The sequence below is a fragment of the Pungitius pungitius genome, chromosome 6 (assembly GCF_949316345.1).
Source record: "Pungitius pungitius chromosome 6, fPunPun2.1, whole genome shotgun sequence".
Lineage (NCBI taxonomy): Eukaryota > Metazoa > Chordata > Actinopteri > Perciformes > Gasterosteidae > Pungitius > Pungitius pungitius.
Window position 1 is genome coordinate 4,593,588 of NC_084905.1, and position 21,766 is coordinate 4,615,353.

Below are 21,766 nucleotides of genomic sequence, written 5' to 3' on the forward strand. Positions count from 1 at the left end.
AAGGCCCTCGGGCATCGCCGCTTCGCTCTCATGAGATGATCTCTAAAGGGGAAAGCAGGAGATTACACCTGATAGGAAGGGGATTTAGCTTTAAGTCAATTGGCTACTTTGTGGAATAATCCTGCTCTTCTCATCCTAGTCATTGTGACGAGTGATAAGGACTCAAGTGCGTATGAGAGGAGGACAACAAAAAAAGTGTTGCAGGGCAATGTTAAAAGCCTGTTCTCATGGTACATGTTGCCAATATTACGCAATTCAGTTCCATGTGATGTGGCACATAGTATTAAGGAATTGTTAAAACAAAGTGTGTACAGCCCACTGCTGAAAATGAAACATCCACTTGAACTCTTTAACGGGACACTGGAAAGTATGACACATCAAAGATTTATTTTGTCAACATTCAGAAGGTGTCAGAGGTTATTTTATTACTTTTCTGGGCGTAGGGTGGGGAATTCCAATCTGTAGTTTGGAACTCTTCAAATAATTATCAGCCCGTCACAAGCATCGCTTTTGTGTGTCATCCTTGAAATTATATCTATTCAAATCATGTCTAATCATCATTCATACTGTGTCCCATAGGAATGGGGTCCTGTCAGTGGGATGTGCACAAAACTACAAAACTAGCCTCTGGAGGGGATCTCGGGTAAGGTAAGACAAACTACCCTTCCCCCCACCCCCCCCCCCCCCGCTTCACAAGCTGCTGATTTATGTGGAAATCTGTCCTCCTCTGTTTGAGCTCGCTGGGTCACAAGTGAAACTGGCCTACGTGACACATACAGGGAATGACTCACAAGCTCTGTACAAGCAGACGCAAGATCTATAGCATGGTAATCGGGTAAGTGTTCCAAGATGAATGTTGCGTGTCTTGAAACATTACGTGGCTCTGAGGCAAATAGCGGGATGCTACGTTACTGCGTGAACATGTTTTGGACATGCCTCTGAAGACGGTATAGATTGTGGTAGTGAACACCACGGCTGTCCCCAGATGCCTTCTCTGCTAACGACCCCGATGGGGTTGTAGTTTTCAGTAGTTTTTTTTTTTTTTAAATCATTCTCACTGGCCTGTCTTTCTTGTGCAGGAGCCCGAAAAGCTTTCTTCAGTTTGCACAGTCGTCTACTGTTGTTTCTGCAAAGAAAAAGAAAAAAAAAACTTTATGAGGAGGTAGTGGAACATTTTGCTCATTACACTCTTACTGATCTTGCTTTAGAAATGAAACTTGATGTAGCTCTGCCTGCAGTTGTGCTGATGTTGACATTTGTTTCACAGTCACGTGTTTGAGTAGGTACTTGGTTACCCGGTTCATGACTCGTGCTGACGAACATCGTCTGTTCTCGCTATTTGCTGCTGGTCTGTAAATTCCTGATAATGACAAGTGGCGAGGGTTAGGGTCAGCGAGAGAAAGGTCAGCAGAGGATCTATTATTGACATTGTCATGTTCAGTGTTACAATAATATGATACCACTACTGTGTCCTTCTCTGCCACTGAAACCCCACAAGCATGGATTCCTATAAATGTTAGCATTAGGTGGTTTCTCTGCTTCGATCATAAGGCAAGCAATGACCAGAATTGCTTTTAGGGTTAGGGTTAGCTAATCAAATGCATTTGTTTATGTAAAGCATGTGTTTTTTGAACAACTATATTGAATATTTTTTCAGTATTTTTAATTTTAACTTGCGAGAAATGATGAAAATCCACAAAAGCACACACACAAATACAGAAAACATGTGAAACAGTGATAACTAATATTTTTCATTCATTTAAATGAAATGTAACAGCTCAAAGAGAAGGAGCAGTAACTGGGCAAACCCCAAACAAACCATTAACATCTCTCATGGAAGCAGCCTGGTGGAAATTCGTTAACACCTTCTTGATTCTAATTGGCTCTTTGGAAAACGAACGCCGTCTAGTCCAGCATGACACGAGCATTCCTGGGTCAAGGGCTGCTCTTGGGGGTGACTCTACACTTTTGACATGTGGTTGGCTTTTTAGCAGTGGAACACTTGTGTTCTTAAAGTTTGCCCGTTTGGATAAGTGTGCGCAGCTGCTCTGCTTCCTCTCATGCACATGCGCATTTTCAACAAAAGAGGTGACATGTTGTAATCGGTAATATAACACAAAAGAACTGTACGTTTTGCACAAATGACTGTATCTCGCAACAAGGGTGGAATTTAACTAACAACATTTTTGTAAGTACTGTACTGAAGTACAAATGCAAGGTACTTTACTTCAGCAAAACCATTTAGTTCAACTTTATACGTCTCCTCCACTACACCTCAGAGATATTCTGCTATTACTCTTTTCCTACTCTTTTAATCCCACTTTGTAAAATGTTGCACGTTTTAAAATCCTGCGCAGTTTTGGTACATTTAGCATTATCATATGAAAAGATATGTTTTTCAAACATTTAAAGACAAAATCATGTAAATACATGCAACAACTTTTCCAAGTACAATGTTTGGCAGTAACAAAAAGTTGTTAAATAATATAAATATTTAATCTAAATGTAAATGTTAAATATAAATATAAATGTTAAATGTAAATGTTAAACCTAAATGTAAATCTAAATTTTGCGAATGGTCCCGAAGACGAGGCTGTTTCTCACCCCAGATGGTCCGATCTACACACGGCCCCGACTACCCTCGTCTACGGGACCATCCGCGATCGTTCCCCCCCCGCCCCGTCGAACGGACCAGTGGTTGCATGTATTTACATGATTTTGTCTCTAAATGTTTGAAAAAGTGACATTTGAATATTGTCCTGCTTTTTTTTATATGATAATGCTAAATGTACCAAAACTGCGCAAGATTTTAGAACGTGCAACATTTTACAAACGGCGCCCCATAGCAATCAATGAGATCCTGACTTCTGGGTTTGGCCCTTGTTTTTCTTCATGTTCATGCTCTGGAGCCGAACAGAGGAAACATCTGCCTTACTGCTTTTCTAACTGCTCCAGATCTACACACACACATATATACACACACACAGGAGGGCCTAGTGGTTGCGCTTGCCAGAGGAAGCGTGTTACTCCACAAAGCACACATGCATTGATACTTATGCACACACAAACACGCATACAGATGCTGTCTGTCTTCCTCCCATCTTCATCCTGTCTCCACCACTGGCCATCAGAACCTGCTCCCACAGCTGCATTGCCATCTAAATCTATCGGTTCCATCTTCTGTCTATCCTCGTATTGATTGGTCTGTTCTCGTCCTTTTTCTTTCTCTGGTTGATTCAACATTCACCAAAAAACAGTCAAAACTACTCAAATACACTATAGGTTTGACTACATTTTTTGTGCAGCTGCTATGAATAAGGTGCATGAACTTGTAGCAGACTTTCCTCATGGAATTGGTTATTATTGTATCCAATACATTTTTGTTGATTCAACAATGTTGTAAGTCGATTTGGATAAAAACGTCAGCTAAATGACATGTAATGTAATGTAACAATGGCCTCTCTCGGGGCTATATAGGTACAGTTACATATAAGTGGACCAGTATTGCCCAATAACAAATACAAAACAAAATAAGAAAATGTAAAAAGAAACACAAAAGGTCAAAGTTTCACAATCTGGAATAGGAAATAAATAGGTTACTAAAATAAAAATTTCAAAATCTTATAGACCACTCTTATAGAACACTATGGTGAGGGAACAAAATACAACAAAATAAAACATTATTTAAAAGTGTCACATGACCTGTGCAATGTTTGGCTGGTTAGTTTTCCTTGTTTCTTTCTGAGCTTTGATGTTTGAATATAGGTACATACCTGGTACTGTAGCTGTAGTTTAGCAGGTTAGTACCTGCAGGGAGTCCTCCAAACTAAAAGACATAATCCGTTTGTTGTAAGTTCCTTTTGAAATTACCTACACAATCAAACGTTCGTCCTCATACCCTTTGGCAAACTGTTTGTGTTTTCTGATCTGCCTCCACAGCTTCCTGGTTGCGGTTATGAACGGAAACTACTAGGTTAATGGCAACAATTTTGGTACGGTTTAAATAAAAATAATAAAAAATCCCTTGTATAGGAAAAGATAGTACAATTAATTAAAATAAACCAACGTCAGCTATTATAAGGTAGCTATTATGCAAACGGTGGTCTTACAGTGTTATAACAACAAGATGTTGCCTTTGCCGAGGAGAGACAACTCCCTACTTCCAGTTTTTGAAGAAGTGACCACTGCTGTGATTTTTCTTCAGCCAAAATCATATTTTAAATGGATCACAGCGCTTGCGAAGATTCCAATGACTGATATCATTCCTGGGATAGTGGGGCGGCAATAACAGCTGTTTGTTGGTGCTACAGACGCTCCGCCTCGTTGATGTCTCGCTATCACTGAGACACAGAAATAGCTCGTGTTTGGGCTCTTTCAAAATCGTAGAATAATAACCCTCATTACCAAAAAGGGAAAAGGCAAGGTCTATCCTTCCCAGACATTATGGTGGGAAGAATCAATGACTTCCTCCATCTCTCTCCCTCGGGAGACAGGGTGACAACTACTCACTGGTATTAATAGTCGTCCTCCGATAAGCCAGCCAGTGAGTTGTCTTGTTGTGTTACAGCCTTTCGTCTCGCTGTGAGAACCTCTCGTTATAGCATCAAAGAGCTCTTATAGAACGTACATTCCCCAGCCTTCCTGTTTTTTGTTCGGCTCCCAGCGCCTCACTGTACATCACAACCTTTTTACTGTGGCGGACACTCGAGTGTCCCATCAGCAGGCACTTGTTACTGCGCCTCCTCACTGTTCGGTTGGGGCTGCATTGCTGCCACGATGGTCCCAAAAGGAGCTGTGAATCCAGCTGCTCAGCCTTTCGATTAGGTCATTGTTTCTGCAAGCTCAGGAAACGTCATGTAACACTTCACTACATAAGAAAAAGAGTTGTGCTGGGAGAGAGTTGTTTTTAAAAAGATTTTTTACAGACTGATACAAAGACTTGTTTAGAAACAATGGAGTGGTTAAATCGGGAAGAGATTCGTGGCTATTGAATAGATTTTTTTGTTTGTTTCTTGACTTCGCAAAGAGTTATTTTTTCATTCTCAGCTGGTTTGATAGGCTCAGTGCCTCAAATAGGTTTCTCTGAAAGGAGAGCATGGGAAAAATAGCTGCCCTTGTGGAAACTGCTTGGGAAAAAGCTGAGTTCTCATTGGTTGCATGGTGGGACGTAAGTGAGCTGAGAAAAACCTCCCTGCTCCCGATGCGAAGCATCAAACATGGAAACGTGCCGACAAAAACGCACAGAGGTTAGTCCGGAGCGGCGCAGATTCGGGCAGACTGCCGCCGATGCTCCGTTGGCTTCGGAAGATGAGAGTTGAATGGTCAGTGACCGTGAGTGCTGTGAGGTGGGCAGGGTGAACGCTCCAGTTCTGCTCCAGACGATTTCAAAATCCCCTGGTGTCGGCATGAGCAGTGGCGGCCTGCATACCGACATACCAGGCTGATAGCTGCCGACCCATTAGCGAGGCCCAAGTGGTGGAGCCCACCCAGGGCTGCCGACCCTCGCCTGCCCACCTTCTGCCTTTTCCTGCCCAGCCTTGGCTCTGGATCAGAGGTAGGCCGCACGTCAGGGGACAAGGCAAATTATGGTCGCGACCATGTCATCCCTTTCATGCCAAAACCCAGGAGTACAATTTTGGCTAATGCTATTTCCTGCAGATAAGATGCAAACAAGCTCCTTTTTTCTTCTTCTTCTTCTTCATCAGAGAATTGGGAGGGGAGGGGGGAAATCAAGTCCGTGATTTGTTTCATCATCAGCTCGTTGGATATTGCTCCGCTGTAGCCACCGTGGCTGCTGTCACATTCATTTGGAATATCAGAGAAGTCATTAATGAAAGGGAGGTGGAATGAAATAAAGATTGGCCACTTAATGTGCACAGAACCAGATGTAGTTATCCATATCAAACCATTTTGCCCTCCATCAGTACCTAAGTGGCTTAATCGAGGCTTGGATACGGGATTATTTTACTCACCCAAGACCTTCTAAATTGTTTCCAGCCAAAGTGGAGATTGTTGGAGATATTCACGGTGTGGAACTTGCATCAGATTTTGTCTCTCCATGGTCACATATTATTGCTCTTTGATACACCTGATTAAAACATTTTCTGTCAATAAAATAGAATTTTTCAATGAATCGCGTGTCATCACATTTTTTTAATACTGTTGTGGCATAGATAACTAAGATGTTAGAGAAGCCATGTGATGATGTGGTTATTATTTGGATAATAATTCATCAATGAGCATGGCCAATGTTCTTAAAGCAATTCATTTTATCCATGAACCCAAAACACAAATATGGAACAGCATTCAACCTCCTGATGTTAGTTAGCAACAAAAGACTGATCAATTTCTCAATTACTACTTTGTAACTTTGTTTTTAGGCAGGCGTTTTGTTGGCGTTATTCTTCATAGTCTACAATCTTTGTTAATGTAACTAATGTTATTTTTACTAGTTTACTAATACATTTCGGTTATTATTACTGCTTTTTACATTTATTATATTTGAGCAACTTCTAAATCCTTTATTTTTTAAATGTCCGGTTGATTTGCAATTGTTTAAATGTGTTGCATTTAAACTATAAATAAACGGAAACGGACACTTTGAACAGCACTACGTGATTTTATTTGAGCATGAAATTGCTTAAATTTTTGTTGTGCAAAATCACTGTCCCTGGTATGAAATGTTTTAAATACTCTATTTAAATGCATGTTTTAAGATTATTTTATAAAGAAATATATTTTGAGCAAGACATTAGCTGTAACACTGGATGAAAAGGATCAGGAGAAACATTGATCCATCACAAAACCGACAGAAAAAAGGGTTTTTATTCGAGCTAGCAAATATTGCCCATCGTACTTTTCTCTGCTGAATCTTTCTGTATAGATTTGTTTCAGAAACAAAAGAGATGGCGTCATTTCCTCTCATTCATTACATGAATCCACATGAATTCACACACTTGCATTTAAGCATTTAAGATGAACACAACCACTTCATTTTGGAATTCATTGCTATTTTCATTATGAAGCTTAATCTTAATGTAGTTTTTGCAGCCTCGTGACGAAGTGATGAATAGGCATTCCTGATACTCCTAGAGCGGCTCGGAAGCTGTCCGATGCCTCTGTGCCAAGCCGCATTGGTTCCATCAAATGCACAAAAGTGTACAATTCTCATTCATCGTGTAGCATGTTGTTAGCTTTACAGAAACAGAAAAACAGCCGGCATATTAAAACAAATGTGCATCCTGCTTCAAGAATCTGTGTCACGGAATCAGCTGACTACAGCGAGTGTGATCGTAGACCCTGTTGGGATCCTCTCTTTTTGAGGACAACACTGTTGTCAGAGGGGAAGCATGATGGCAAGGTCCGAGCAGAGTGCACACATCCGTCCACGTGCCCCTTTGATCCCAATCATTCATAAATCCAGCCAGAGAGATTTGTATCCGCTATCCGCCCCGCCGTGTCTGTTATTTCTGTCCCCCACCTCCCTTTGGCTATTAGAAAGGAATGAGATGCGACAGCACTTACGCACATACACCCCCTCACATGTCCGATACCGTCTCCTCCTCTCATCTTGCTCCGGCATCTTTCACTTTTGCGCTCAATTTTTTTATGGTCAACATTTGGTTCGTTTCCGCTTGACTGGTTTACTCTTTTTAAATCAATACTTTCTGATCTCTTCTTTTCTCCTCCTGCTTCGGTTTGTCCTATTCCGTTTTCTAGGTCTTCTCTCTTTCTTTCCACTTTCTCATCGTTTCTGTCCCTCGCCAAAAGAAAAAGCTGTAAAACTTCCCCTCAATCATTTAGCCCAGATTCAACACTGCCGTCAGGCAGGCAGGCAGTGAAGAGGCTGTGACTTAACATAATGTAAATACAGCAGTGTTTTTCACATTACTCCATTGCTTATTTTTAGTAGCTGAACAAGAGCAGGCAAGGGTGTGCCTCTCCAAGCCCCGACTGGAAGTCTTATCAGTTGAATACACAGAAGAAAGCGAGAGAAATCACATATCAAACAAAACAATGATGACACGCTACAGGAAGTGACAAGTTGTTTCATAGTTAACTTTAAACTTAAAACCGGCAGACGATTGTCACGACAATAACGGGGCCACCAAACAATTCAAAAAGGGAAGACCGGTAGAAGTGAAAATGAAAGTGATTGATTTGCTGCCTGGCTGCATACGTGACAAATATTCTCTTCTGAGTCCATCTCAGCCAACATCGGGCGTGAGACGGGCTTCACCTGGTCACCAGCCAGTCGCAGGGCTGACACGGAGACAAACAACCATTCACCCTCACATTTACACACCCACGGGCACTTTAGAGTCACCAATTAACCTAATCCCCAGAGCATGTCTTTGGAGTGTGGGAGGACGCCGGAGTAGCCGGAGAGAACCCACGCAGACACGGCGAAAACATGCCGACTCCACACAAAAAGGCTGCTGGGTGGTTTTGAACCCAAGACCTTCACGCTGTGAGCAGACAGTGCTGACCACCACCATGCCGCCCTGTTGGTACAGAGCAGTCCTGCCAAATAGAAGTGAATCCACATCGTGCTCAAGAAAACACAAATACAGAGGTGGCACTATCCCATAACCCTAGGTTCTGTAAAAAAAAAAAGATTTAATTTGATTTTTTTTTACTATTCCCATGCTCCGAAAGGCTTTGAGCAGAGGGTTGTCTCTTTAAGAAGTTTCAATATGACCAAACTGTCAACTACGCAGCATATCCTAATCTCAAACATATACTTAGTCATATCAAAGATACATTTCTAGTACTGGTCCAGCTGTAGTCCTCTCAGGGGAGGAGGCCAGGGTGGATCGATGGGTCAAACTAACACAGGACTCTCGGCCAGGAAACCGCTGTTTGTGTCCTGTATAACACCTAAAGTTAACTATGACTTATTTTAACTAATTCCCATAATTGACACATACGATATTAGTATTATATTCTCAGACAACAAAGAGGACGTTAACTCTTAAGGCTTGCTCCTCCTGTTCAGGGCCCCAAATGAAGATGGATTAGCTGAGGGAGGCCGAGGGAACCAATGAGCAGCACAACAGGGCAACCCAGGTGGTAACCAATAATGTTATTAGCACAGGAAAGAAAACCAGGAAGGAGAAAAGAAAGAAGCAAAACACACACACACACACACACAACAGGCAGTTTGCCCTCACCTGGCCCGTAACACAATACTGGGGCAGCTTTTTAAACCTGGCGAAGGAATGTTGTCTCGCTGACTCTGCTTCTCTCTTTCTCTCTCATGGTCGGCTCACGCATGGAAGGTGTATTGATGCAGTATGTTTATGCAATCTTAGTTTTTAAGGTTCAAATCACATGGATTTTCACTCTCAGCGACACCTTTTAAAAGGCACATTAGTTATAGTAGGTTTTCCGTGGCATTCATTCGTTGCTGCAGCCGTTCCTCGATATCTGGTGCTCCCGCCTTCCCCTCCCTCCCCAGGGATCAAACACCGGCCTGTTAACGCAGAGTCTGCACCTGCAGCGGCGGGGAAGCTGATTGGTGGACTGTGGCTGTGTCCCACTGCCCTGGCAGCCTTCCCCCCGGCTGCCCCCTCATCACACCAGGAAATGTCTTTTTCCAACTCGTTCTGCAGTGACGACGTACCCGAGCGGCACCGACTCCAGCCGCCCCGCCACCGCGCGACACGCTGCTCAGCAAAACCTGCAACGTGATGCTCTCGCACGTTCGCACGCTGCATAGATGAGGTGTTGTTTTCTCAACCGATCGGAGGTCACACACTTTTCCCACACAAAGATGGGTGAAAGCAGTCTAGGTTGCAGTATTTGTGTCAGAGTGTGTGTGCATGGGGCTTATACGTATGTGTGTTGTGAGAAAAAAAGTGCTAAACACTCCATATTCAGCGCAGTCACTGAACATGATGACTCAGTTGAATTTCCACTGAGGTAAGCTGTCCCTTGAACAGTGAACTCGCATTGAGTTACACACACACACACACACACCATTTAATGTCCATATCTACCCCTGCGAGCCAGCTAGAGTTATACGCTGAATATTTTCAATTAAGCCATCAACAAATACAACAGAACACAAATCTCTCCCTCTCTGTGATGATCTTGGTTCCCAGCCATAACACACACACACACACACACACACACACAACAACAACGCACACTTGCGCTTGGCCTTGACCCTGTGCAAACAGCCCTTCTATAGTGAGCGGCTCTATTGGAGTGGATCAGCTCCAGCTAAGACACCCTTTCACACTTCCTCCCTCCCTTTCTCCAAACCCTCCCTCTTGTGTGACCGCATTGCTTTCCTTCCTTCCTTCCTTCCTTCCTCCTGACACAGAGGTCTGGGGGAGTCGCAGGGGAGTCAGGATGGCCGGATGTGCGCCGATCCGAGACACAGACGGACGGACTGACAGGGAACAGACTAGAGGATGCTGCTGCTACTGTGGACTTTGGGACTTGATTCTTCCCATCCAGAGCTACGAGGGGGAATGACATCATTCCTGTTTTGATAGGACAACAGGAAGGTGGAGTGATTTGGAGAGCAGCGAGGACGTGGGTGGGACCATGAAAGACAATGAAGCACTAAGATTGTGATCAGTTGATGATGATAGTCAATGATGATGAGGAATTAATGGTTCGGCAAGAACTTGAATGTACCTAGACCTGATTTTACCCAGTGTCCCTGCTCAACAAAGTCAACACGCCTCAAACAAGGGAATTCATACACATCAGTTTGCAGGCGGAGGCCAGCCTCTCATCCTTGTGTTCAGCTCTTCACCTCCACCCCGTTCTGTACAACATGACTCATGCGATTCTTTGTAGATTCAGAGCACTTCTTCTCAATGTATGACATTCACTTCCTTCACCATTCTCTCGGGGGGGTGGAGAAGACAAATGATACCAAGTGTTTGGAAGGACAGGAGAAAGAAGGGAAGGAAACACCGACCAAAAGAAAGGGGAGGGGGGGGGGGGGGGTCACAATAATAGCAATCTCTCTTCACTCCCCTCCTCTTTTAGTTTTTTCGTTTTCTCAGAAGAGGATACAGTGAGTGCCAGCTGGGCTCTGCTGCTGCTGCTGCTGTACAGTGCACACTACTTCAGAGAAGTCAACCTCACTGCACTCCATCCACCCCATTGAACTGCCAGCTCTGGCAATCAATTCTGAGCCTTGTGCTGTCACTGCTGGCCTCTGGACGCAGCAGCTGGCTGCAGGAAGACAAGCCCTCTTCCACAGAGTCTGTCCCCCCGATCAGCTGCACCCAGCTGTCCGGCAGCGGCACCGCTTTTCAGGGCGCTGCTGCTGCGGCCCGCTGGTGAGCGAGGCCTCTTTTCACTGCTGTCCCCGGCGCTGCCGAGTCCCCTTTCACCGTACTCTCTGTTTTTTTCTTTTTTCTTCTTTTTTTTTTCCCCTTCTTCCTTCCTACGTTTTCAACCGTACAGACACATCCGCCCTTGAGCCTCGCGACAGGCCTCGTATGTCTGTCTGGGCTGTCTCCCAGTCTCTTCCCGAGTCAAATTGTCCATCTGTCTCTGTTTTTACCAACTTTTTCCTCCGCTATTTCCACCTCGCTTTCTCTCTCTCGCAGACACCCCCCCCCCTCCAGTCTTCCATGCTGGGTCTTTAGATCAACCTTCCTTCTGTTTTCAGTTCTAGCCTTTTCTTTTATATTCCTTCCATCCATGTCCCTTCTGTCTCTGTGTTTAGTGGTACCCATTCCTCTTTTCCTCCTTTGTTGGTTACCATGTCTCACTTTCTCCCCTCCTTTCTCTCCCCTCTTTTTTCTTTGCCACTCGCTCTTATTTCCGCACAATTTCCATCTCATTCTTTGTCGCAATCTAAACCATACCCTCTCCTCCCCCCCCAAGTGTCACAATACTGTATCTTTTCTTCCCCCTTTTCTTCCGAGTAACTTCGCTTTCTGTCCCCCTTTTTCTTATTTTTTTTTTTTACAGGTGTCTGTAAGGCGGGATTTACATTTTCTCAGGACAGGCAGCCCGTGGAGAGAGGCCTGCTGGCAGATCAAAGGCTCCGGCTGTAAAACGATCTGAAAGAGTCCGGCATTAGCATCCATCAGGGTACCTTGAAAGCTCCCTGGTCAGCCCGAGAGGGAAGCTGAGGGCCCCCCAAAGTGAAAGCCCAGTCTGGAGAGGGGGGGGGTGGGGTGGAGGGGGGGAGGGACAGTAGAATGGTGGGTGGAGAGAGAGAGAGAGAGAGAGTGAGAGAGAGAATAACAGGCTTCTCGGAGGGAGGAAAATTCCCATAACAAGCTGCATGTTTTTACTTCTCTTTTGGATTCAGCCCCCTCATCCCTTCCCTTAGCTTGTCCTCTTTCTTAATTCTTCTATCTTGCAAACTTTTTTTTTACAGAGTTGAGACTGTAAGGGGAGAACATCTCCATCTGTGCACCATCTCCACTCAGCTCACCAAACCCAGACTTTTACTACTCCACCCTGCAGTCTTCACACAGGGTCACGTCTGGTCAGGGATGGGAAGTGGGAGGTACGGCAGTGTGGGTGGAGGAGAAACCTGGATTGGCTTCATTAATTGTATCACTTTACATAAGAATCGAAAGTGGGGGAGAAATTGGGATTACAGAAGTATGGGGGCTGTGTGTATCCCATCCTCTATGCTATAAGCATGATTCACGGTCTTGAAATGGATAGGTGCCCAACATGTGTGATTAAGATTAGACCTGCATTCCTGGTATGTTCCGGTGCCTGCACATTTGTTTCTTTTTCAATAGCAAAAGTAAGGCTGCATTTGTCACATAAATCCCGGAAAAAATGTGCATCCCTGTGGCTGATCTTGCGACGGTACCCTCAATAACGAAGATTTATAGACATAGAGAGTTGTAGACACTGAGCTTCTTTTTCTGTCTGCCATTCTAAAATGTCCAAATCTCACTGGAGTCAACTTACAACCGTGTGTCCACAGTCGTACGTTTAGCACTAACCTCCTTTAAGCACCCTTACTTTGTCTGTTATAGTGCAAATACAACCCTTCCCGGTGTCTTTGTGGAGAAGTACTGGACTTGGACAAGCTGACCTAAGACATTATATAAGTGGTTACATTTTTTCAGCATGTTTTCCCTAACATGTAAAATACTATGTCTGCCCTTATTCTGCATAACTTTGTATCCCTCTTATAAATTATAGACTTCCAACAGTAAATTGGTAATACAAGATCATACAGTGAATGAATGAACCTAGAGGAGTGTTAATCTCATCACATTTGAATGGATATTTACACATTCACGCACTCCATACCAAAATAGTATAGTTTTATACATGCTTTCATCTTTGCAGAAGCATTCTCACAAAGACACACACACCGATACTAATGGACTCAAAGTACTTCCCACATGGATCACCCAAAACACACACAACTCTCTGGCTGTGTGCAGCTTGCTGACATGTGTGGAGACTCCCGCGAGCAGGGCCAGGGCTGCAACTCAGCTTGGTAATAGATGTCCCACACACACACACACACACACACACACACACACACACACACACACACACACACACACACACAGACAGACAGACAGACAGACAGACAGACAGACAGACAGACAGACAGACAGACAGACAGACAGACAGACAGACAGACAGACAGACAGACAGACAGACAGACAGACAGACAGACAGACAGACAGACAGACAGACAGACAGACAGACAGACAGACAGACAGACAGACAGACAGACAGACAGACAGACAGACAGACAGACAGACAGACAGACAGACAGACAGACAGACAGACAGACAGACAGACAGACAGACAGACAGACAGACAGACAGACAGACAGACAGACAGACAGACAGACAGACAGACAGACAGACAGACAGACAGACAGACAGACAGACAGACAGACAGACAGACAGACAGACAGACAGACAGACAGACAGACAGACAGACAGACAGACAGACAGACAGACAGACAGACAGACAGACAGACAGACAGACAGACAGACAGACAGACAGACAGACAGACAGACAGACAGACAGACAGACAGACAGACAGACAGACAGACAGACAGACAGACAGACAGACAGACAGACAGACAGACAGACAGACAGACAGACAGACAGACAGACAGACAGACAGACAGACAGACAGACAGACAGACAGACAGACAGACAGACAGACAGACAGACAGACAGACAGACAGACAGACAGACAGACAGACAGACAGACAGACAGACAGACAGACAGACAGACAGACAGACAGACAGACAGACAGACAGACAGACAGACAGACAGACAGACAGACAGACAGACAGACAGACAGACAGACAGACAGACAGACAGACAGACAGACAGACAGACAGACAGACAGACAGACAGACAGACAGACAGACAGACAGACAGACAGACAGACAGACAGACAGACAGACAGACAGACAGACAGACAGACAGACAGACAGACAGACAGACAGACAGACAGACAGACAGACAGACAGACAGACAGACAGACAGACAGACAGACAGACAGACAGACAGCGGCGGGACTCAGCTTGGCCATCCTGTCCACCCGAGGATGAGTTCCTCCTCTGTTTAGGGAAGAGGATGTGATCTCACTAGTTAAAAATCCAACCTATGTCGCTTGCCACTCTTGACTTAATCCAGGCTTCTCCTTTGTGCAGAGCGCCGTTCCCCTCGTCTTCTTTGACTTTCTGTCACCTCCTGTCCCCCCCCCTGTCCTTATTTATCTCTTTGTCCTTCTTTTGATGCTTTTACAATGTCATGAATGAGTGCAAATTCAATGTGTTTGGTAAATGTGTTGCTTGGTGTCACCCCAGTCATACAAACACTTGAATACTGCCCTTTCATGATGTTTGAGAATAACAATTGAATCCCCCCTAAAGAAATTATTAAGAAACACACCCAGCAAAATTAATGTTTAAAAAAATGCTCCACAAAAATAAACATGGTGCCAACCGTGTAACGTAAATACTTCAAGCTACTTCAGGCCAATCCACACAGTTGAGATTTTGTCACTGTACAACCACCTAAATCAGTGGTTTCCTCTTTGAGGATAAAAGGACATCATGAAACCTTCCAACAATTTAAAATGTATTTCAAATATTGAAATTGAAGCTGGGAACAGTGCAAAAACCGAGGAAGTTTTTCAAACCAGTTTTTCTCGCTATGCCTCTCATTCTGTCCCTCACTGTCTGCCTTTTTGCTCCGCTTGTCAACTCGTAACCCAGAGTTGCTCTCGGGGGGGGGGGGGGGGGGGGGGCGGGGGCGTGGTTTCGAACACAAGGTATGTCAAATCCTCATGTCAGTTTCACTTTCGTTTTTTTTTGTCTATTCCTCATATATCAATCAATTCTTTAAAACTTGTATATTTGATCAACCAGCATCTGCATCCAATCCAGAGTGGAGCGCACCGGGGACAGCCTTTAGCTCTCTGCATGGTTCTTGTGTTACACGAGAGAGTGGCCTTTGCAGAACGACAGGCCCGAAACAACACGATGATTCGCTCGTTTTGTTCGCGGTTCCGCCGATCCTGCCTTTTCCAAAAATCCGACAACAACATAGCCAACGTCTTTGCCAACGTCTTTTAATTTTTAAAGCAAGTACAACACACATCGACACTTGTGCCCGACAGCGGCTACATGCAGCGACTGTGAGGGAGCCGTCACTTGCTTTCGCCACTTGGATCGTTCCACTTTGGCTTTAACGGCCACAACAATGTAGCAAGAGCGACAGGAACGTGCTCAGCCCTTTTGTTCGTGTTACGGTGTGCGTCTGGAATTTGCCATATGTGTGTTGCGCTCTACGCCCGCGAACACTGGAAAAACACCAACTTTAACCTCCCTCTAACTTTGACTAACAGATTTTTGTATCGGTTACTGTTTTTTTGGACACTCTGTAGTTCACAGATGTACCTCTCCTTAAGCGTGGAGGGTCTGTCCGTATGACATTGTAACTACTGAACTGCGGATGGAGTACGTTTGTGTGTGCGTGAGTTGTGTACGAGCACATGTACGTGTGTCTTTAACGTTTTCATACGTTATTCATACGGAGCCCATGTTGTCATCCAGGCCGGCAATTCCCCCTCATCCCCTGTAGCAGCTCCTGCAGCCCTCACTTCACACTCTGTGTTACTTGCCACATTTCGCCAGGGCAGCCGCCTGCATGCAGCAAGTGATTCTGGCACAACATATCTCAAGCTACAGCGAGAGAAGGAGAGGGAGCTACTTGATATACAGCTGAGCTCATTGATTGAACCGTCATTTTCAAACATCCAATACTTGCCTGCTAATTTTCAGTTGGTTTCCTTTTCATTTTCTCAAACTGCTTAATATTTTTTAAGGTCAAAGAGGGCTGGGGTCCAAAAGCCTTATGACACCTTGGACGACTCCTCGGTGCACTTTGGAGATTACCTGCAACATAAGCACACACTCTCAACTTAAAACAGAGACAGAAAGAAAATGTTCCATAAGGTCGCTTGTCCAAGAGAGAATGACGTAAAGAAGGAAAAGAAATATGAAGACATTTAGTCTCCTCATATGTTTTTCCAATTGTCTATTTCTGTAACTTTTCTGATCCAAACCTCCTTCATAACAGTTACAATGATCCTAGTATGGTGACATTTCACTACAGTGGACCAAGGTTGTAGGGAGTCATGGGAGCCTGCAGCATCAGAGAAGGAGAGAGAATGGAAATAAAGAAGCTGCCTCTGTCCCCACGAGGGGCGGCTACAGCGTGCAGCGCTCACACTTAACCCATTTATTACAGTCTGCATTTGCATTACCTGGACACACTAGCATTTCTAACGTGCATGCAAAAAGCCCGGGGAAAGAAATTGTCCGGAAGTTCACAGGGGGGTTTTAACCATGCCAAATTTACCGGAGAAACTGAATCAACCAGATGTCTGCTGTTGGAAACTGGAGTAGCACGAGGATGTCTGGAATGTTCTGACTGGTATCAATACCCCTCTGAGTGATATATTTCAACATTTGCAGCACCATCTTGAGTTGTATTACTATATAGTTAAAGCCCTGTTCTGAAAGAATTAGCTTTTGTAAATTACATGTCAAAATTTGCAGTACAAAATTGGTAATAAAATACAGTTCTGCTGTATTCCCTACTATATAATTTGAAAAACAACTCTTTGGTAACTATTTTGTGGATGCTAGTGGTATAGAACAAAAAAGGTCTGGTGGATTACACTACTCTAGTAATTACAAAAACAATTAAATCATGAAATACTACTTATGTTACTCAACTGAGGTTCATCAACATGACCTTTAAAATAAACCAATAATTCTCCATACCCGTACTTCTAGTATAATATATTCAAATTGCATTGAAACCTAACCCGCTGTGTGTATGAAGTGAGTCTTTTTGTGTGTGAACATTCATATACACAGGATGTTTTTTTTAATTTTAAACTCTAACATGCATGTTTATTTACATATGTGTTGTTCATACTGAAAGCATGTCCGCATCTTGGCCAGTGATTCCCACATCCTTTTAATTTAACTAGCACCCTTCCTGTAGTAGTATTTACTGACCCAGTGACTGCACAAAGGACTCCGGAGGTCTCAGGGTTCACACCATACCCCCAACTGTGAGTTAAATTCAGGGGATCCCTCAATGTAGGCTAGCGAGTGGCTAACATTAGCAATCCAGCTAACAAATAAGTATTGTAGTCAAACCATCTGTTGTTATCGTACAAGGAGGCAGCATTGACGATATCTTTGTTATTACATACCTGTGTGACAATTTGCCGCAAACTCTCTCGGGACTTGGATTTTTGATATCAGTTGTGTGAACACTGTTGACCACACAACGTGCCCTCATCGGCACACATCCATTCAGCTGAGGAATGTCTCTCACAATCAACCTTATCAGGTGTTTTGTCTGTTTTGACTGAGGGGCATCCGAAGAGGGCTTGGCGTTACCACTGATAGGCTTTTTGGAATACACACCTCTCTCCTCCTTTCTTACATATCCCCCTCTCATCCTTTCCCTCTTGTGCTCTCTTTGTCTTTCCCACAATTTTCACTTGTTCACATTTTGAATTACTTCACCAAATAATAAAGAAAAGGATTTCCCCTCTCTTGAGGTTAATTGGAGAAGTAATACTCAAAGTGCCTCCTTGTTTTTTTTTCTGAATCACCCTTCAAGACTTCAAGTGTAGCATTAAAAGATTTTGACGGTTCTTTGATTGGAACAAGGCCGTTTTCATTCAGAAACACTCCATAGTCAAGCCCTCCTCCATGCAGAAAAAACGTTACCTTGTTCCCAGGCCTACCTCCTGCAGCACCCACATCCCCTGACCCGTAACATCCATTTGATTTATCCCTGATTGTTAAGAGGCCTCTGAAGCTCCATCTCGATTGGCTCCATATGAGCACAGTGCCAGGAGGTCATCTATAATAGTCATTTTCAGTGGCTCATTATTCTAAGGCCAAACAACCCAAAGACCCAATTTCCTACCGCACTGTTCATAAAAGTGACAGATGGCCAAAACCTGGAAAAGCTTTCCTATAATCATTAGTCCACTGAAGTGCTACATACAATGCTCTTTAGTATAGTGGAGGTTGGACTCTGTTGCCTTTCTCTCTCTCTCTCTCTCTCTCTCTCTCTCTCTCTCTCTCTCTCTCTCTCTCTCTCTCACCCACTCCTTCCACCTTCTCTATCCTGTTCATTTTTTCCAAGGTGAAGAATGTGAAGTAGGAGAACGCCGTGTGTTTAATAGCTATGGGCCATATTCCACCCAGTTCAGCTTTCCTCCTCTTCATATGGCTCACACTGGGAATCTAGCGCACAGATATTGGCCAGGTAGTTTGTCTCTCTCCAAAGGCTCACGCTACCTTAACGTGGGACAGCACTTTAAGTCACATGGAAAGACAGGGGCATAGACAAGTCCTCCTTTCATCCCACAGAGCTGTCACTCCCTGGTATTCAGGGTCATCTATAGTCACTTGAGCAAGTCTGCACCCCTCCGTGAGCCGCCTGTGGGGGTCTTTTCTTGACCGGGGAAGTGCCTGTGTGATAAATGTGTGGCTTGGAACAACAGCTGAGACTAAGACTTGGCTCAGCCTTCCCAGTGCCTGTTGCAGACACAAGTGTGGTTTCCTCATATCTTGGCTCTTTGTCATGAATGACCTCTTTCATTTTTCCCCACCTCCAATAATAACCAAAGTTCTCGACTCAGCATTTAAGAAAAAGAATCCTTCCATTTTTCTCAGAGGACATTTTCTTTTCCTTCTCATATTTGTTTCCACTCCTGTCTTCTTGGCAGGGGGAAATGCCAGGTCATTGCAGTAACTGTATCCACTGCGTGGTGGCTTGGACTCTGTGGGGCGGTGGGTGGGCAAATGGGTTGTTTCGGAGATGTTCTAAACACAAATGCTCTGGCCAGCGATGTTTTTTCATTCATTTCTTACTCTCACTCTCTCTTTTTCGGATCGTGCAAAGTGGGTCTGTTTGTCCTTGTGTCCTGCAGCGACCGCTTGCTCACTGAGAGAAATGTCATGTTTCATGTAAATATACCATTTTACATGTGTACATTGTTCAATTTTTGAACCTGTTTTGTTCATTTAATCATCCAACTAAATCTAGTTGAGCCAGTTCCAGATTTTACCTTTAGTCTCTTCAATCAGCATGAGGTTGCTTCAACCAACAATTCATCTTATAAAAATAGGGGGCCTAACCCCCATATCCAACCATCTTTCATCCTGGTTTTGTGGCCCTTCCACATGTGCCTCTAATCTCTCCCTCGTGTCTCTGAAATGTCAGTGCAGAGGAGCGAGCATGTACTTGCTCGCTATGGATTTCCCATGGAATGTGCCATTTTCGGTTTTCCCTGTTTTGATAGGCAGTGATTATGGAGTATTTATTTTCCTACTGGGTGTGGGAACTCAACCTGTTGGTACACTACCATTATGTGGCAGATTTTCCGATTCTTCTCAAGCTGTGACTCACACAATTTGACGCATGAAAACACACTGTCAAAGAGATTAGATAAGTTTAGATCACCAGCACATCGTCGGGGTGAAACTGGATGCACAGCAAATATTTTAATTTTTTTTTTTTTTTTTTAAAGGATCTTTGTTGAGTTTTTAATTCTTATGGTTTATCTCCAGTTTCAGGCTGCTAACATGTTTGATCTACAAGTTCTATTTGCATGCATCCCATGCAAACATGCATGAGAGTACGTGAGGGAGTCGGGGTATACATGCTTTTTCTGATTGTTTGTGTTTGAGAGAAGAGAGCCCTAGCAAGCATCAGAGGTTAAGCCCCAACTATCTGACTCATTGGTGAATGGTGGAGGTCTGGGATCGGGGCTTAGTGGAGGAGGGGTCAAATAGACGGAGAGGGGGAAGGATGGAGGGGGGGGAGAGAGGGAGGCCCATGCAAGACAATTCCCCTGACGTTGGCCCATTCACAGACACAGGAAATGCTTGACCTCACACCTTGAGAAACCTCCACAGCGGCCCACTTGTGTTAAAGGTGTAATTGAGCATAATTAGGAGCTGGCAGTGAACAGAATAGAGACGGACTTTCGTGCCCCACATGCCTTCCTTCCCCATGCCTGCCTCCGTCTGGCAGCATGCGACGCGGCGGAGCCAAACTCTCACTGCACAGATCTCCAGCAAATACCATCCCTAAACAAGCATTGGGAACTTCACAACAACAAGGATCCTTTCAGCTCAGCTGCTTATTTTAAAGCTATAGCTGGAAAGTTCTCACTTGCAGACCCTTTTTCTGAAATCTGTCTGCGTTGTGTATCCAGAGCGTGAACTGCAGAGGACGTAATTAGTTTGCAACGCTCTTCACGTGGACTGAAATCGTCCACGTGAAGCCTTGACACAGACACGTGAAAAATGTTTGGAAAAAAGTAAGTCAAGACCATCACAGCAGATATTAGCTCTATGTTTTGACCTTTCACCTTGACATCAGCTTCAATTCCTCCTTTGTCCCAGCCAACGGTTCACAGGAGGAGAAACCTCAGGTGGTGGGGCGGCCTTTCCACAACAATTCTCTGCACGTAGTCCTCCGGGGCCCTATTGGAGTTCTTCTTGTTGGTGTATTTCGTCATTCTCCTTCTCGCTAAACTCAACGTGCAATCTCATTCTCCTGTGTAGAATGTGGACATAAAACACCAATCTGACATGAACTCACCAGACAGCCAGCTGCTTCCTCTCAGAGCTGAGACAGGAATGCACTTTCGTTTGGGCCCTTCATTCATAAGAAAACCATCAACCCGCATGCAGTGGCTTTAGTGAGAGTAAACGACGTGAGCCATTGATGGGGGGAGGGGGGGGGGGGGGGGGGGGTTGGGTTGTGGAGGATTGGAGGGAGCCTGCTGGTGGAACAAGGCTTGGGAAAAGGAGCATAATGTATGGAGCGTGGTGCAGACTCTCTCTGCAGAAACATCAGCCTCATGAAGTCAAAACAGATAAAGCGAGATTCAGGCATTTTAGTGGCCCACTTTCATTAGGAAAAAGTGGAGTTTGTCTTGTCAAAAATGGCATGGAAGTATAGAGAGATTTAAGGCAGTGGACGAACGGGTGATTTGGGAGTCAACAAAGAGAAAAACCAAAGGGGGGGGGCAAGAGAAGAAGGGTGAAGACCTGGAAATGTAAGAGATCTGGCTGGGAGCAGGAACGGGAGTTCAGGGAAGGGGTTAGCAGAGAAGTCAGTGATCACTCAGGAGGTCTAGAACTCTGACCTCCGACCCCATGGTGGAGCGGATGCCACCATGGTGAAAATGTGAGAGGTGAGGTATGCAAGCCCCCCGAGCCC

General features: G+C 44.5%; 1 protein-coding gene across 1 annotated transcript in view; it reads left to right on the forward strand.

Moving 5' to 3' along the window:
* Window positions 1-627: 627 nt before the first annotated feature.
* Window positions 628-21,766, forward strand: part of ccnd2a (cyclin D2, a) — a 53,154-nt gene continuing 32,015 nt past the window's right edge. Inside the window, exon 1 of the mRNA XM_062562930.1 lies at window positions 628-648. The gene's annotated coding sequence lies outside the window, so the exon portion shown is untranslated. The remainder of the gene's footprint in view (window positions 649-21,766) is intronic.